We start from the raw sequence: 19406 nt of genomic DNA, 5'->3' as shown, positions 1-19406 counted from the left end.
TTGAGTGAACTGGTGCACAAGGAGCATCAGGAGAAACAATACTCCTAATTGTTTTAAACAAGAATTTAGGATCTTTCTTTTTTGAAGCTATGAGGTGTGAAAAATACTCTGTTCTGGCATTTTTCCACATGTCATTTAGCAAGAGGATAGATTCTTTAAGGTGTAACTTATAAACCTCAAGCTTGGAAGCCTTCCACAAGCGTTCTAGCTTGCGACAGTATCTCCTGAAATTACGAATGTTTTCATTTAACCAAGGATGAGATTTCAAACGTAGGACAGTACTTTTTTTCAGAGGTGCCACTATGTCTAAAATAGAATTACACTGGTTATTAAAGGATGAGACAAGAGAGTCCAAATCATTGTAAGTCATTTCAGCGTCAAACATGGCAGAGAACCTTTTGCCGGCGTTCTGGTTTATGATTCGCCTTTCAATCGTTATTTTGGGAGCCGGGGGATCCAAATAAAACGACAAGTTAAAATATATGCAGCTATGGTCACTCACATGGACATCTTCCACACAAATGTCATTTATATTTAAACCCAAGGAGAAAACAAGGTCCAATGTGTGACCCTTTACATGTGTAGGGCCAGAAACATGCTGCATAAAATTAAAAGACTCTGTGATGGTCATGAAGTCAGCAGCCATATTACAGGATGCATCATCAATATGAAGGTTAAAATCTCCCAACATTACCACCTTCTCTAATTTAATAATGGATGACAGGAGGTCGTTAAATTCAGTTAAAAAGACTCCGGCAGGGCCAGGAGGTCGGTAGATTAAAATACAATAAAAGGTGTGCAAAGAGCCGACCTTGATCATCTGAAGTTCAAATGAAGTAAAAGAATCCGATTTCATCAGTCTGCATGTGAATCTGTCCTGGTGCACAACAGCGAGACCTCCACCACGTCCCGAAAGACGTGGAGTTCCGATGACGGAGCAGCCAGTCGAACAAATTTCCTTCAGATGTATATAATCCATGTTTTGTTGCCACGTCTCAGTTAAACACAAGAAGTTGAGAGATTCCTTTATAAAAAGTATACTTCAGGTAAACTTCAAATACTTCAAATAGTGTAGCTGCAACTTACTCCTTAAGTTAAAAATGATGCTGCATATTGTAGTTTACATGTGATACTACTCTCACAATGAATTGCATTTTATGGTAATACACTCTGAATGAGGATTTAAGTAATTACTCTTAGATCTACAGTAGAAAACAACAGAAATCCGGATGGTGTAATAGTATAATCTCAGTAACATCACCAATTGTTACATTTGCTGTATTTTACAGTTGTTTCCATGAGTACGGTGAGTTACCGTAAAAATAATGTAATCTCATGGAACTTTCCCACAATTACATGCAAATTACAGTACCAAACTGCAAACATCCTTTAGAGTTTTTTACTGTTGATTTTGCAGTACTAAGTTATGGAAATTACTGCAAAGGCTAACAGTGTAACATCAAATTGTAACATCAAATCCGCTCCGCCGATGGTTGACTCCAAATCTCCCGAACACTATGTCGATCTGAGAAAGAAAGACCGAGACCAAAGTCTGTCGAGACCAAGACCACATAAAAGTGGTCTCGAGACATCCAACTCTACCACACGTCAACCTATTAACTCACTTCTTCAACATCTCTTTTCCTTTCTCTCCAGCTGCTCTTCTAACTTTCAACTGACTCATGCTGAGTGAACCCTTACCCACACAACCATTCTCTGCCATCTAACACAACATACTTTTACCCACAGTTCTTGCCATACAGTCACACAGGAGTTTGTCATCCGGCTGCCCAGTGGAACGTCCGCCGCTTTACTGGCTCTAGATCCCATTTTGCTACACGAGGCGTCCCCCGTGAGGTTCCTTGCTTGAACACCGCCACTCCACGAACATTGTGGTACGCAGAAATGGTTCCAGACAGTGGACTCGAACACAGGCCTGGGGAATCAAACACCCAGGATTTTGCCTTCGGTGTCGGCAGGCGTTCCCCTCCTCGGCCAGACAAAAAACTCCCCATGACTGTATACAGGTTAGCTACAGCTCACCCATCTGCAGGAGTCCCCTCAAAGAGATGGATGAAATGAAAGAAATTCTAATATAATACTAAAGCTAGAGCTCTCTGGCAACAGAGAGGCTGCTTCCTACTCATTTATCTCCATCAAACCAGGCTCAATTCAATCTGTAACAGGATTACTAATATTCACTGTATTTCAGAATGACAAAACACAGATACTCACTACTTTCTTGTGGCTGAGACTGGTAAGTACTCACTAAATGTAACATTTATAACAGGAATAACCATGGACACTGTAAAAAGCTGCTCACATATTTAAATGTTACACTGGAGATTTAAAAACAATTACAATTACTTCTGTGGCAGTACTGGCACAATTAGTTCCTGGTCTGGGACCCCAAGGAGTGTGATGGTGTCACTAAGACTTCTCTACCTGTGAGGGAGCTCTGGTCTCCAGACATCATTGTTTATGAGTTGTAAGCACTTCAAATATAACATACATCCATACATACATCCATCCAACTTCTCCCGCTTATCCAGGACCATGGGGGCAGCAGCCCAAGCAGAGAAGCCCAGACTTCCCTCTCCCCTGCCACCTCCTCCAGCTTGTCTGGGGGAACACCAAGGCGTTCCCAGGCCAGCTAAGAGATATAATCTCTCCAGTGTGTCCTGGGTCTGCCCCAGGGCCTCCGAATCTCCGAATCGTATCTCTGCTTTTCGCAGATGACGTGGTTCTGTTGGCTCAAAAACAAAAGTGAGGGGAGATGTGTGATTTAAGTAGTGATGAGAATGATCAAAATGTCTCAGTGTGTCAGTTGCAGGTGGGAAGCAGACCTGGATCAATCTCCACAGGCGGCGGTCGGAGTAAAATAATAGCTTAACATCATTAGAAACACCCAGGACGAGTTTTGGCTGAATTGTTTTACAGCTTCACTTCCATGTGTTCCTCATCCCGAAAAGCAAGCTCCAAGGATGTTAACGTCTCCCTGAAAACAAGAAATGCAGATCCAAAAGCAACAACATGGCAGGTCAAGAGACAACAGCAGTATCCTGAGCAGCGAGGGGTCCAGCAGCAACAGCAGTATGTGCAAAAGGCATCAGCAAGGAGAAAACACCATCATCATGACTGGATGGATGGAGATGCAATGGACTGCTGCAAGGGGGGAGACGAGACTACAGTGGAAGGAGGGGGAGGAGACATGAAAGAACGCTGTTGTTTAGTGTGGGAGATCAAATTGGGCTAAGGAACCTGGGGAGGAAAACCGACTGCCTTTGAGTGGAGAATTGAAAAGTGTCTGAAACACTGCAAGGAGGAGAGACACACAAAAATCACACACACAAACAGAAAATGCATTAATCCTATTAAGACATATACACATGCAATGAAGACCAGATAACATCTTAAGCATGCGTTTCTGTTTTATCATCTTGTCCAGTTCACTTAGTGGGATGAGAGGTGATATGTAAACTAGTGGACTAGTATTATGTTAGGAAAGATGATTGAATGATAGCAGGTGTAAACAGAATGCTGTAGAGAGGGTTTAAAATGGGTGGCACTAATAGATTCTGGGTTCTGATGTGTGGGGGAGGTTTTACCATGACACACACCTGGTTACATGGGAAGAAACTCATTATCTAATAGAACAGCAGTGTTATGTGGTGTGTGTGGCTGATGGATGAATGTTTTGGGCATTTATCTGGCTGAGGCATTTTCTTTTGTTACCAAGTTGAACCTGCCAATTAGTTTTGGTTTGAATTACCCTTCCAAGATGAAGAGCATGCTTAGATATGTCCTAACTAGGCCTTCCTGTCTGTTTGTTTGTTTACTTTCACAGTGCACTGAAAGTTTTGTTTGGTCATGCAACACGCAGCACCTGTACATAAAAGGCCAAAGCAGACTGTACTTCCTCAGAAGGCTGAGGTCCTTCAACATCTGCAGGAAGCTCCTGAGGATGTTTTATCAGTCGGTGGTTGCAGGAGTACTGTTCTATGCTGTGGTGTGCTGGGGGAGCAGCACAGCAAAGGACTCATCCAGGCTGGAAAAACGAATCAGGAAGGCTGGCTCTGTGGTCGGCATGAAGCTGGACACTTTGGTGACAGTAGCAGAGAAAAGGACATTAATGAAACTGATGGACATTATGGAAAATGCTGGGCATCCTCTGCATGTGCTCGGAAATAATCAGAGGAGCCTATTCAGCGACAGGTTGCTTCTCTCAAAGTCAAGAACCAACAGGCTTAAAAACTCCTTTGTCTCACACGCCATCAAACTGTTTAACTCCTCGTTGGAGGGGAGAGGGAGGGGAGACAGGAGGACAAAGGCGAGTGGGAACAACTGAGCTGTAGTGCCTTTTCACTGTGCAATGTTTGCAATATTTTTTTATATTTGACCTTTTTTGTGGGGCAAATAATATTGACACCAGTCATTTTGAGTTTTTCTGAAATGATTCTGTTGTTGTGTACAAAATATTTTAAAAAATTAAGCTATAGGGAAATCCTCTGGTTGAAAATCCTGTTTAAAAAAAGCACTTGGGACAATTGTGTTGGTGACAGCTTTTGTTATAATATCAATAATATTTCTATGAATATGGGATACTGTTACATGTTTGCATAGACTTTTGTGGAATATGGAGACACTCCTGGCATTATATGAGCAAAGTGAGACTCATTTTTTAGGGTTGGTGGAGATGAGTGTGAAGATCCAAACAATCCCTGTCAGTGATGGAGAAGCTTTGATGAAAATATTTGGTAAAAAGTTCACCAGCATGAAGGAAATGAAGTTTCAAACTTTCCTTAGGAGGAGCCCAGCACGCCTGCTTAAAGAATAGTAAGTGTGGCGATGTTGATGCTTGCAGTGACTGCTGTATAGAGGCCATCCTGCTACACATGAAACACATCAGAGTCATAATTGTTATTTTAGTCACGTGTTTGTTTATTATCCTTATTGTTTTATCTGGGACTGTTTGCAGACATCTCAGAGAGAGGAGACACCAGCATCTGAACAGAGACTCAAACCAGCAACCTGCAGCTCCCTGCTTGGCTGCTCCAGTTTTCTCCTCACTCATGTTGCCCACCAGTGATTTCTAGCTGCCCACCCACACAGCAGGCTAGAATATGCGCTGAGCCTCGGCACCCAATACTTGGACATGTTTTCTTTATTAATTAATGAACCAGACCCCAAAAAGTAAACAGCTGTTATTGCTAGGCAACGGGAGCAGCATTTGGAGATGCAGCACCTGACATTCCTGACCATGTGGGCGGAGCATGCATGAAATGGAATGTTTAGTAGAACTGTGCAACACAAGCACTTAGTTCCAGCATGTTTCATTGTATCCAGACACAGCTAGAGACACATCTACAGCAGCATCTCTGTGCAGGACAAACGACAGCTGACGAAGAAACATCGAAAACTTCACTTCACTCCTCTACAAAACGTTGGTTCCTTTGTTTAAAAGGCCAAAATGAATCAAGGGAGATCGAGAAGAGGATCGGCGAGTGCTTCACCTCACAATACAGTACAGCTAATTCATTTTAAATATCAAATGATACAGGCTGAAAATGTCAAATTAAAAGAAGAGGCAGAAAAATCAAGAGGAGAAGCTAAAAATTTTGTTTGAAACTGAAGTAGTATTGCAGGAATTACTGGATGTGGGTCTCAAACTTAAAGGAGAGAAGATGAGAAAACAACAGGCAGAAAATGAGAATGAAAACATGAAGAAAGAACTGTTGGAAGCTCAAAAAGCATTGGAGGAAGAGAAAAGCACAGCACAAGAAGCCAAAAATAAATATCAAACTGCAAAGAAGGAGGCAGGAAATGTGATGCAGGAATTACAGGAGGTGCAGGAAGCTTTTGAAGAGGAAAAAAGGAAAATGCAGTTGGAAACACAAGAAGCTGCAAATGTAATGGCTGAAGCTGAAACACTAAGGAAGGAATTACTGCATGTGAAGCAACAACTTGAAGAGGAGAAAAAATGTAAAGACGAGGCAGAAAATGAGATTGAAAATATGAAGAAAGAATTGTTGGAAGCTCAAAAAGTGTTGGAGGAAGAGAAAATTAAAATACAGGAAGCAAAGAAAGAAATGGAAGATACAAAGAGTTACACTCAAAACATGAAGAAGGAACTGATGAAAGTGCAAGAGGAACTTGCAGAAGAGAAAATTGAGTTGAAGGTATTGAAGAAAGAAACGACGGTGACCAAGAAAGGCTGCAAAGATGAACTTAAAGAAATACAAAAGCACAAAAAGGAAGCTAAAGAGCTCCTCAAACACAAAGGGAAACTGGCCAAACAGCAGCTGAAAGAAACATTTAAAGATGCCGAGGAGCAGCTCAACAAAACCTTAAAAGAGCTGAAGGCAAAAGAAAAGCAAGCTGAGGACAGGAGGGGATTCTGGAGCAGACTGCTGAGAAAGAACTGACCCAGCAGCATCTTCCTCCTTCCCCCTCTCTCAACCTTTCTTTCACAAAAATCCCCCCAAACTTTACTTGGGACGTTTGTTTGTTTTTTAAAAACTCTATTCTGAATACATGTACTGACATACAAAAATAAAATTGCCATAACTTGACCTCATGTTGCCTGCTTCTTTTCTTGTGTGTCTGTGGATGTAAAACAGTAACACACTTTCTGCTCTGTGTGTTTTTAATTGTAAATAAATGCAATATATCTTCATTTTAAAAACTTCTGCTCTAAATCTTTTTTTAGCAAAATGCTTTTTTTGCTCCTTCCTGATTTCTTATGTTTTAACATGTTTGTTACATTTACATGTTTCCGATTTCAAGTGTTAACACAGATGGTCAGAGACAGAGGTTTGGACAGCTCTTTCCCTTTATTTGTATTTATTCAGCTTATTTTTATACTCAAAAATCCATCCACAAGCTCCAACGCGTCCAGAACTCTGCTGCCCGTATCATCACCAGGACCCCTTCTATCCACCACATCACTCCTGTCCTGCAGCAGCTTCACTGGCTCCCGGTCAAATATGGCATCAATTTCAAAATACTCTTGCACACATTTAAGGCTATTCATCATCTCTCCCCTCCATATCTCTCTGATCTGGTTAAGATCACCGCCCCATCTCGTTGTCTCAGATCTACTTCTTCCCTTTCACTCTCCGTCCCCTCCCCCCGTCTTGCCACCATGGGGAGCAGGGCTTTCAGCTGCTCTGCTCCACGACTCTGGAATTCCCGACCTCCTGATTTAAGAAACATCTCTTCCTTCTCTCTCTTTAAGTCCCAACTCAAAACTCACTTGTTCAAAATAGCATAACCTCCCACTCTGCTCTTTTATTAGTTTATGTCTTATGCTTTTACGATTGTGTGAACTGCTTGCTTTCATCTTGCTTTTTATTCTAATGTGTACAGTGACCTTGAGTGTTTTGAAAGGCGCTTTCAAATAAAATGTATTATTATTATCTTTGAAATATCTCAGTGTGACACTGATACTGTACATGAGTGTGGTAGGTTTTGAAAACAGCATCAGCAGAGTACACAGCAAAGGGGAAAGGAACAATTGTTCCTTTCAAATTTTATACAAAACATCCAATCCTGGATCATATCCACTTAGGATTGAGTGATCCAAATACACCACATTGTGACAATAACCACGGCATAGCAGCTGATGAGCAGCAGATAGATACTGCTCATGGCCCCACTGGTGCAACTAGACTTGCAGTCAAGACCGCCTAAACCAAGACCAGGACCAGAGGGTATCGAGACCAAGACAAGACTAAGAACAAGTCGAGACGAGACCAAGACCAAGATGAGACAAAGTCGAGACGAGACCAAGACCAAGACAGACAAAAAAAGTCTTTAAACTGCAGCCAGATGCTGCTTCGTTTACGGGTGTCAGGCATATTTATGTGTTTTTGCTTTCGCACAGCCCTCCTCACCACTGTCTACTGTCTCACTCACTTACTGAGAGGACAGACGCACCCTCCACTTGACTGTCGCGAAATGCAGATCCAAAAGCAACAACATGGCAGGTCAAGAGACAACAGCAGTATCCTGAGCAGCGAGGGGTCCAGCAGCAACAGCAGTATGTGCAAAAGGCATCAGCAAGGAGAAAACACCATCATCATGACTGGATGGATGGAGATGCGTTTCCAACAAGCTGCAACTTCACTGTGTGTGAATGCAAATTGAGAACAGTGTCTGAGTTGGACATTTGTTACGTTTGGAGTGAAACGGCAATGGAAGAGACAGTGGGCGTAGATTTCGTTTTGGCATTGGTGGGGACCAATGACCAATGATTCAGTTTTTTTTCCTTTTTGTCTGTGCTTCTTGATAACAAAAGGAGAAATGTACTTGCCTAAATATGCTCTTCTACATGCTTTTAAACCATTTAAAATTACAATTGATAGTTTTATATGTGAGTTATATAATGCTAAATTACAATTAAACAAATGACTAAGTATTTTAGACTTTCAGTCAGCAAGCCGGCCTAAAAATACATCAACGTAAACACACTGCCGACAAACTGAAATACGGCAAAGAATGTGGGAGAAGCTTCCCCACGTCAGGTGACTTAAAACGACATGAACTCTTTCACAGTGGGGTCAAAAAGCATCTCTGTGATCAGTGTGGGTCATCCTTCACCACTGCAGGTGACCTTAAAACACACAAACGAGTCCACACAGGAGAGAAACCATACAAGTGCAGACACTGTGACAAAAGCGTCTCACATTCAAGTAATTGTAACGAGCATGAACGTGCACACATGGAAGGAAACTACAGCTGTGAGCAGTGTGACAAGAGCTTCAGTAATCTCAGTTCATACTCTGCACACAAACAATCCCACGTTACTAATAAACTGTTTCACTGTTACCAATGTGCCAAAACATTCACTTCATTATCTGCTCTGTGCAAACATCAGCGCGATCACGCAGGGCTGAAATCGTTCCCATCACAGGACGACAGCGAATCTGAAGAGAGAGAAACATCCTCTTCTGGTTTCAGAGTCCAACTTAAAACCCTGGAGATCAGGCTCCACAGAGTTCAGATCGGCTCTCCTTAAAGATCTAATGAGGCTATGAATCAAAATGTTCCTGTAGTTCCATTTTAATCTTTATAAATTGTTCTTCTGTAGTGTTTGTGTTCAGTGGTTACCTTTTTTTTCAGTGGTTGGATGAAAAATCAGTTTCCTGTTGTTCAAGTTTTTATTGAATGTATTTTATTAAAGTTCTTAAATAAAGTTAAAAAAAAGTTAAATAAAGAATTGTTTGAACGACAAAGATTTGGAGCCATGATGTCATTTCCTGTATTTCAGAGTAAAGACTGAAGTGACAAATGGAAACATGTTTACAGTCATGGAATAAACACTGATGGGTCGTCTGCAGGAAGAACTATTGCTGACCTGACAGACTCGACCTTGTTTACAAAGAAAGAAAGGAACTGATTACATGTGTCAGCAGAGGCTTTCAGGGTTGTTTAGAGTAGAGCTGATAATGTTAAAGAGAACACGGGGATTATGACAATTTAACACAATGATCTGAGAAAAATATCTGTTTCTCTCACTTTCACTGTATTCTGATCAAATTTCCAACATTCTTTTAACATTTCAAAAGAAACCTGCAATTTGTCTTTCTTCCACTTCCACTCTGCTCTCCTACACTGACGCCTGACCAATGTTCCCTCTAAGCTGCAGGCGTGAGCAATTGCGCACTGCAGGCACGGTCTCTGCGCACAGTACATCTGTGTTGCGCACAAAAAAATCCAACCTGAATTGGTTTTCTTCCTGAATACTATCGTTGTTTATATTTACTGCGGGGAGAAACGGTAAAAACGGCGTTTTATAAGGAAAACGCTCGAAAGCCTGTGAGCAAAAAAAACAAAAACCCCACCCTTTCCTATTGGTCGAAAGATGTACCATGTCAACCAATCAAAAAATTCAATTCAAGTCAACTTTATTTATATAGCGCCAAATCACAACAAAAGTCGCCTCAAGGCGCTTCATAGGTAAAAATGATATTGCAACAGTTGTTTAGGGAGGGGGAAGTTTTAGGAGTGACGGCGTGTTTGAGATGTGAGAGATTTGCCACGTTTAGCACAAATCTTGTGTAGTTAGTGTGTAGTGTAGTCAATACGTTTGTTGTGTGTGTCAGAACAATGAGACGACTGCTGAATGTTACAGGTGTTACAGCAGTGATACATCTGCTGCTGTCAGGCCTGCAGGTATCAGGCTGTTGTTCTCCTTCATCTCATAGTGGACAGAAATTATTTTTGGAGCGGCACAAATAATTTGTGTGGCATCAGATTCTCGCTTTGGCTGTGAGAGGTCCCGGGTTCAAATCCTGGACGAGCCCACGTGTTGTCTATAGAGCCTCTCAGCTGCCACATGTTGTTTAGGCTCCATTTGAAAGAATCTCTGCAGCTGCACACATGTTCCCATAGTCCCTCATACAGGGACAGCTAACAGAGCTGATATGAAGGATGTCATTGGCCTTGTTCTTATTGTTTACCATTTGAATTCTCCAAAAAGTTTTTCTAAGGTAATTATTTGTTATTCATGTTAACAAGATAACACAGAGTTTTATTTTAGATTAAATAAGAGAATTCAATTCAAACTCACTCTGCTTTTCAATCCTGGACACAGTTATTCCCACACCAGGAAGTGATGTTCTGTGTGAGGATGCTCTCCACAGCGCCTGAATAGAAAGTTCTGAGGACCACTGGAAAAACCTGCTAACTTCCTGAGTTGTCGGAGACAGTACAGGCGCTTGCCTAGCCTTTTTGGACTGGACGTGAATGTGAGCAGACCATTTCAGGAATGAGGAGATGTGAACACCGAGAAAGACAAAGAAGCAGAAACTGCTAAAAGTGGGATTCAAACACACACCTCCAGGGGAGAGTGAGCACTAAACACAGCACCTTAGACCACTCAGCCATCCTGAAACAGACCGAACTGAACTGATTTTCTGATAAATCCAGAATCCAGTTTAAACTCCTTCCCTTCACATAAAAAGTCTTGAATGAACCTTTGGTCCAACTGTTCTTCACACCTGACTGGTAACAAGATGGCGCTGGTGTGCGTGGTTGCTCGTCTGTCACTCTGAAGTTTGTTTCTATTATTTCTGACCTGTGTCATTCGCCAAACAAAGTCTCTGCTGAGGTATAATCGCCAGACATGATGATCATCTTTTATTGAAAAGGTCGGCACCACCAGGCCTCTTATCACAGCTCCTGACTCTGACCCCTCTGTCTCTGTCCCTTGCACTGCTGATTTTAATAATAATAATGGATTGGATTTATATAGCGCTTTTCAAGGCACCCAAAGCACTTTACAATGCCACTATTCATTCACTCTCGCATTCACACACTGGTGGAGGCAAGCTACGGTTGTAGCCACAGCTGCCCTGGGGGGTGTCATATTAACCCCGCAGGTTCCTCCAGGATCCTTTCCCTCCACGATTTTTAAAAGAAATCTTTCCTAGTATAGGGCAGTCTGTCCTTGACATTATTAACAGCAGTCTGTCCTCTGGTGTGGTTCCTGCAATTTTCAAACATGCAGTAGGGCAGCCACTGCTTAAGAAACCTGGCCTTGATCACACAGTTTTAGCTAATTATAGACCGATTTCCAAGCTGCATTTTCTTTCCAAGTGTTAGAGAAAAATGTTTTGTGTCAACTGAAATATTTTATAGATGTAATGGCATCCTTGAGGTTTTTCAATCAGGATTTAAAACCCTTTATAGCACAGAATCTGCATTCTTAAAGGTCTTTATTCTGGTACCCACGTTGTTCTGGTCTTGCTTGACCTGACTGCTGCTTTTGACACAGTAGACAACAACATCCTATTATCTTGATTAAAGGATGTAGTGGTTATTGGTGGCCCTGAACTTAATTGGTTTAGTCTTATTTGGCAAACAGAACTTTCTCTGTCAGCTTCTCGGATCCAAATCATCTTCTGCTTCTCTGTCATGTGGCGTCCCACAGGGGTCAAGTTTAGGGCTCTTTTTACTGTATATATTGCCTTTGGGTTTCACCCTTAAAAGGCATGGGATCTCTTTTCATTGTTCCACTGATGACTGTTAAATGTATTTGCCACTAAAGCAGAAGGATGGCATCTCCATAAAACCTCTCTTGACATGTCTAAATAACATTAAAGCTTGGTTGGCTTTAACCCTTTAAGACATAGGTGTCAAACTCTGGCCCGCGGGCCAAATTTGGCCCGCAGCCTAATTACATTTGGCCCGCGAGGCCATACCAAATTACTATTAGAGCTGGCCCGCCGGTCTTATACAGCGCATGTACTGCTAATACTACAACTCCCAGAATGCTCTGTTGGCGCGTCAGCCAGGACAGGACCCATTTGTTGTGATATTTTGATACCATGGTAGCATTTGCTGAGTATTGTTTTTGATGATATTATACAAAGGACCCTGTTTCTGCAATGCCCTTTGTTTGAACGTCATCTCCTCTTGCTGTGTCAACTGAAGATTCTATGGTGTGAAAGTAGATACTAAGGTTGGAGGGAAAACACCAACAAATCACTCTTTTACTTATCACTCCCTTGCAGAAGATGTTTATGTGAAGACCATCTGGGTGGTGTCAGAACTCACGGATGTAGGAGACCTCTGTATAAGATTTATAGGCCTTGTGAGTGCATCTTTATTGCCCTTGCTGAACAAAGGATTCCAACTGTTGAAGGACACCACCCCACCCAGTGGGCAGGGTCTGAACTGAAACTTGTTGTCTGCCTATAAAAACTGCTGCACAAAGAATAAACTTTGAGTTAGTTTGGGATGACAATTTAGAACAGTCTCCGCGTCTTTTTGTTCTTCCAAACTGCTCCCGGTACTCCGGCCGGTGCCGTAATTAACCGTTGATCATACTTGAGAATATTTTAATTGTTATAGGTTAAAGGATGAACTCTGATGATGAAAGCCCACGCCTCAGAGAAACCCGGAATGTAGTTTCTTACACCATTAACGCCCTCTCCTCTGTTGACTGTAGTCATAGCAACCGCGCGAATACTGCCGCGCTACCTCTCCCAAAATGGCAAAAAGAAAGAACGAAAACAGGAGCTTTCTGGACAGGTGGGAGACAGAATATCTGTTTACTTTTGTAAAAGACAGACCTGTTTGTCTTGTATGTGGAGCTCATGTGGCTTTAACCAAGGAGTACAACATTAGACGACACTATGAAACGAAACACCAAGAGAAGTACAAGGACCTGGACATGACTCAAAGGCGCCGGAAAGCAGAAGAGATGAAAAGAAGTTTTGTTTCACAACAGACCATGTTCAAAAAAAGCCATATCACAAAGTGAGGCTGCTGTAAAGGCTAGTTTTGTTGTGGCAGCAGAGATCGCAAAATCAGCCCGGCAAATGTTAGCCTGAGCAGAAACACAGTAGCTGATCGCACACGTGAACTTGCCAACAATCTAAATAACCAGCTGATGGAGAAGGGAAACAGTTTCGTTGCATTCTCCCTTGCTGTGGATGAGAGCAGCGACGCCTCTGATACTGCCCAGCTTTCAGTCTTCATCCGTGGTGTGGACTCAACTCTCTGTGTTACGGAAGAACTTTTAGGATTAAAATCAATGCATGGAACAAGCACAGAGAAGGAAATACTTGAAGAGGTTTCCAAATGTCTAACTGAAATGAAGTTGCCATGGGAAAAACTTGTGGGGTTAACGACAGATGGTGCACCAGCGATGTGTGGTCAAAGGAGCGGACTGGTGGGCAGGGTACGGGAGAAGATGCGAGCGGAGAACTGTGCAGGTGAGCTGACTGTTTATCACTGCATCATACATCAAGAATCACTTTGTGGCAAAGCCCTAAAGATGGAACATGTTATGACCGCAGTAACACGAGTAGTTAACTTTATAAGAGCCAAAGGTCTGAATCACCGCCAATTCAAATCTTTTCTTGAGGAGTGTGGTTTGGAATACGGAGACGTGCCGTATCACACGGAGGTGAGGTGGTTAAGCCGAGGGAAAGTACTGAACAGATGTTTCGAGCTATGCGAGGAAATATTTCAGTTTCTGGAAAGCAAAGGGCAAGACACAGCTGAGCTCAGGGAGCAAGAGTTTCTGTGTGAGCTGGCCTTTATGTGTGATATCACGAGCCATCTCGATGCGCTGAAGAGTGCAGCTTCAGGGACGGGGGCGTATCATCACAGATATGTACGCTGCAGTGAGGGCTTTTAAAACGAAATTGTGCCTGTGGCAGAATCAGATGCTACAAGGAAACCTGGGCCATTTTCCCTGCTGCCAAACGATGAACATGCAAATCTCTACTGCTGTGTTTCCATGCGTACAGTTTGCTGAAACACTCTGTGTACTCAGTACTGAGTTTACCCGGCGGTTTGCCGACTTTGACGCCCAGAAATGTCAATTTGAATTGCTCAGTAATCCTTTTGCAGTTGACGTGGCAAAAGCTCCAACAAACCTCCAACAAACCTCCAAATGGAGCTGATTGAACTCCAGTGTAGTGACACACTGAAATCAAAGTATGATGCTGTGGGCGCTTGACAATTTCCACATTTCATCCCTGACACAATGCCTGGGCTCCGCACCCACGCTGCTCAGATGCTCTCCATGTTCGGCAGCACTTACCTATGTGAGCAACTATTCTCCTCAATGAAGATGGCCAAAACATCTCACAGGAGACGTCTGACCGATGAACACCTTCACTCGATCCTGAGGATTTCCTCAGCTCAGAGCCTGAGCCCAGACATTGAGGAACTAGCATCCAAGAAGAGATGCCAGGTATCTGGCTTGGACGCATCAGAGTAGATCAGTGTGTAGCAAACTGAGCTATAATTACCATTTTCTTTGTGCAATTTGTCTTGCTACTCCCAGACATGGGCTTGAATGGTTTCACGTTTAATAATATTTTTATTAGTTAAGTGGTTTATTATTGTTATTTTATTTTACATTTATTATTAGCCTAGGGAAAAAGTTTACTGCTAAAATTTAAATCAGGAGGCTGCAAATACAATTTTTATTTAAGAAATGCATTCCAGTGATATGTTATTTAATTGGAATTTCAATTTTGCATGTGTGCAATATTAAGTTATATATGTTTATATAAGTTATATATCGTTCAGTATTAAGCGTTGCTTATTCCATATTCATTTTTTCAGCAAAACTTATTTGAGTCTGTAAGAAAAGGTTCCTTGTTATATCTGGAGGAAGATTTTTTTCAATAAATATTAATGTTAGCCCGCGACTTTGTTCCAGTTTAGAATTTTGGCCCACTGTATATTTGAGTTTGACACCCCTGCTTTAAGACCTACCATAGAACCAAGTCCGCCAGAGCTTATATTATATTTTTACATGCTGTGGAGCCATTTTTGGGAGCATTTCAAGTTGCTTTACATCAATACAACCATTATAACCCAGATTTTAATAATATGTATGCATTAAGTGCATAGTAATATAAATTGCAAAAAAGTGCAATAAACTACAAAAAATTTTTTAAATCGTTTTTGTTTTTTTAACATATATTTCTAGTTAGAGAAATTTAGGGCAGGGATAGCTCAGTAGGTAAAGTGGTCGCCCCATGATCGGAAGGTCGGCGGTTCGAATCCACTTAACGGCTACCCTGAGGTACCCCTGAGCAAGGTACTGTCCCTACACACTGCTCCCCGGGCGCCTGCTTAGTGGGCTGCCCACTGCTTCACTGAGTGAATGGGTCAAATGCAGAGAAAAACAAGTAATTTCCCCATGGGGATCAATAAAGTATCCATTATTATTATTAAGAGGCTTATCCCTCAAAACTGTAAATACAAAAAAGTTGCACAAAATAGATTCCCACCACAGGAAATTTATTTTGAGTGTCTTCATACTTTTATTTTTGAAATACACCAATTTTTATACACTGCACGAAAAATGAAAATAAATATTATAATGCAAATTTGCAAAAAAGCAGCATGTGCATCAAAATAAACTATTTCCAGCAGTGCAATATGAGTCCTAAGCATCCCACAAACGACACAGAAAGTCATAAAGTCAAAGATAACTTTTAAAAACACAATTATAGGCTCATGAGGCCCTGATGGTAAAAAACCCCACTACATTTCTGCGAAAACGACGTCACTTCCGGTTTCGGGCAGGTATGGCGGATATGTGAAAGTTCGCGCTGACGTCTATTCCAACATAGGAAGTGTTATGAACAGCTGATCAGATCGGCAAAGCGTGTTTCTGGAATATTATGTTTGTGTTGCTGCAAGTGGTTTTTATGCAGTTTTTGCAAAGCTATATGTGGAAGGAAACCGTGACCTAGGACAAGCTGATGGCATAAGATGTAAGTACAACTCCTCCGGTTTCATATGCAAAAAAAATTTTTGCGCTAGCTTACGTGGTTGCAGTGCTACCGGGATTTAAAAATAGTTACGCAAAACAGAGCGTGCCCGGTCCGATCGGCTTTAAAGGGTTAAACTTCTTAAATTCTAATGATAAGAAAACAGAGATGTTGGCGTTTTGAACTAGTGGTCCTTGTGAGTCCTCCTCTGTTGGTTTGGGACCCCTGGAAGTTTATCTTAAACCTTTTATTACTGACCTTGGTTTTAAGTTGGACAGTGATTTTAAATTGGACAGCCAAGTTAGAGCAGTGGTGAAGTCCAGTTTTTATCATTTAAGGTGACTGACAAGAGTGAAATCTTTTCTTTCTCTGCAGCACTTTGAAGGGTTTTACTTTTATTTCCTCAGTTAGTTATTATTACTCTCTTGCTCTCTAAACTAAACTGAAATACATAAACTCACAATAGAACGTAAGTGAAACTAAACTAAATTAAAAACAAACGAAGAAAATGAAAATGCAAAACTAGAGTAGCTCTGCAGTTACCCCCACCCACTGTCGTAGAAGCTGAATAGTGTGAGTGGGCATCAAGGGGCAATGGAGGCTGACTGTAGGTGAGCAGCCTGAAGTTTAGAGTGTCGTGGAGAGTTAGCAAAACAAAAACACCGTCCCACTTTTAACCCCTGACTTTGACAGACGTCGTCTCTTTTGATGCAACAACCTCTGGTGATTAATGTAAGAAACAAGATTACCTTTCATGTGTTTCTGTTTAAGCTCAAATTGGTTTGATGGTTGGAGGTTTTCTCAGTGTTCATCAGTCACTCTTGACCTGGTGTTATCATATGGTTTATCTGTTTTTAATTTGGAAATTGGGGATTCAGTGTTCTCTCATCACAAACCTGTTTCTCTTGCGCATGAGTTCAAAGCTCGCGCTCCACCCCACCGCTGCTCTCTTCTGCTCCACTTTTATAAAGAAAATCTTTACCGACCCTGAGATTACTTATTGGGCCCACCCCAGATGAGCTGCTTTTGCAGTTCCAGGAAACCTGTACTCAGACCCTGAACACTGTGAACCCATTAAAAACCAGGGCCCTGTTTCAGGAAGCCGGTTTAGTGGAAAAACTGAGTAAGTATACCCTGAGTTAACGAAAACTCTGGGTTTTCGGTTTCACAAAGCGAGTTCAGCTGCAGCCTGAGTGAGTCACTATGACGACACACTCCGTGAAGCTAACCTGCCCCCTAGCAGGTTTACTACAACTAACCCTGACTGTCTCCGCCCCTTTGTCGGAAACCTGACAGTAGGAAGTGTCGGACATGGCGTGCCCCTTCCTTGAAGAGCCAGTAGATCGTGAAGCCCAAATTCTCCGCAGAGCTCTCCGCCGGGAGAGAGTGATCAGAGCGCGTTTGGACATTTTATCATTTCCTGATGATTTTCTGTGCGAACGTTACCGTTTCTCAGCACAATCTATAATTTATTTGGATAACATCCTCAGGCCATATATTACGCATGTGACACATCGCGGACATGCTCTCATTTCATTGCATATTATTTGTATTGCACTTCGGTTTTTTGCAAACGGGAGCTTTCTGTATAATATTGGTGACGCTGAGCACGTTTCCAAGGCTACCGTCTGTCGGGCAGTCAGGAATGTTACAGTTGCACTGAAACGTCTCCTGCACTCGTTTGTGGTGTTCCCCGGTCACAGACCCACAAGATTTATCAAAGAGGGATGCCACAAAATTGCAGGTATCAGGATGACCAAAACTTAATGTATGATGTGGTGATACTTGGACTACTACTTAAATTGCACATTTATTTTCAGGGTTCCCAGGCGTGATTGGCTGTACAGATGGCACTCACATTCCAATCATTGCTCCTTCAGTAAATGAAGGAGACTATGTGAACAGGAAGTCTTTCCACAGCATTAATGTACAGGTACATAGTTCCCTGTAGCATGTCAAACTAACAAATTATTTCATTATAGTAATGGATGCTAATTTGTGTTCTCTGCACTGTGAAGATCATATGTGATGCTGCCAACATTATCACAAATGTGGAAGCCAAGTGGCCAGGCTCTGTCCATGACTCACAAATATTCCGTGAATGTACACTGAGCACAAAATTTGGACATGGTGAGTTGAGAATACTTTAAAATATATAAAGACCAATTGCTTCAGGGACATTTGAACTGAAGTGTATCCTTCTGTCTTAGGAGAGTTCACTGGCTACTTGCTTGGTGATAGGGGGTATCCATGTTTACCCTATTTGCTTACCCCTTACCCTGACCCTGAACCGGGCCCACAGCAGCGATATAATCTGGCTAATTGCAGGACAAGAGCCAGAATTGAAATGACTATCGGAATGCTTAAGGCCCGGTTCCAGTGCCTGCAAAGACTCAGGGTCACCCCAGAAAGGGCATGTGACATTATTGTGGCATGTGTGATTCTTCACAACATTGCCACAATTAGAGGAGAACACTGTCCTTCTGAACCAAACATCAGCAGTGATCCAAACCATGAACATCCTGACCCTCCCACAGACATACAAGATGGAAGCGCAGTCAGAGACACCATATGTCACAATCATTTCTTTTGACCCATCACCTCAACATGTTGAAAGAAGAATAAACAGATTTTTTGTTCAACTGGCTTTATTGGTCGCCTGTATTTCCTGTACACAAAGTATTAAAAGATGTAAACCTCATAGAGTGTCTCTGTTGCTTCCTCCTCTGTAACAGCTGTCAATGTTTCTTCATTATTTTCCTGTAGTAAAGAAATAAACAACATTGCTGTTCTACTGTAAACTCATATAATCTGTGGAGTATTACTCACAACTGCATGTTGGTCTGGCTCAACAGGAGGCTGCACCAGATGCAGTACACCATCACCATCAACTGATAGAATATGAGGTTTATACAGGTCACTTATAACTTACAAGGGACCAAATGGCAATTAACAAACATACCAAGCACCTTACACTTCATTGTCATTATGCTCTCAAAGACAACCAAGGCTGAGGGAAGGCAAAATCAGTAGGGAAATAACTTCACTACAAAATAATCCATTATGGTAAAGAGTTTATCAAATGAATGAGTAGCACTGCGAAGGTGACTGTGGAGAAAGGATGTATGCACATCATGTATTATTTTGAATTTACCC

At 41.9% G+C, this 19406-nt stretch overlaps 1 protein-coding gene across 1 annotated transcript in view; it reads left to right on the top strand.

Moving 5' to 3' along the window:
* The window catches only part of LOC308393864 (NACHT, LRR and PYD domains-containing protein 12-like), a 534253-nt gene extending 515815 nt beyond the window's left edge, over positions 1-18438 (top strand). The window contains exon 2 of the transcript XR_013971046.1: positions 18071-18438. The gene's annotated coding sequence lies outside the window, so the exon portion shown is untranslated. The remainder of the gene's footprint in view (positions 1-18070) is intronic.
* Positions 18439-19406: the final 968 nt, after the last annotated feature.

Source organism: Rhamphochromis sp. 'chilingali' (assembly GCF_963969265.1).
Source record: "Rhamphochromis sp. 'chilingali' genome assembly, chromosome: 1".
Classification (NCBI taxonomy): domain Eukaryota; kingdom Metazoa; phylum Chordata; class Actinopteri; order Cichliformes; family Cichlidae; genus Rhamphochromis; species Rhamphochromis sp. 'chilingali'.
This window is presented reverse-complemented; position numbering and strand designations above follow the sequence as displayed.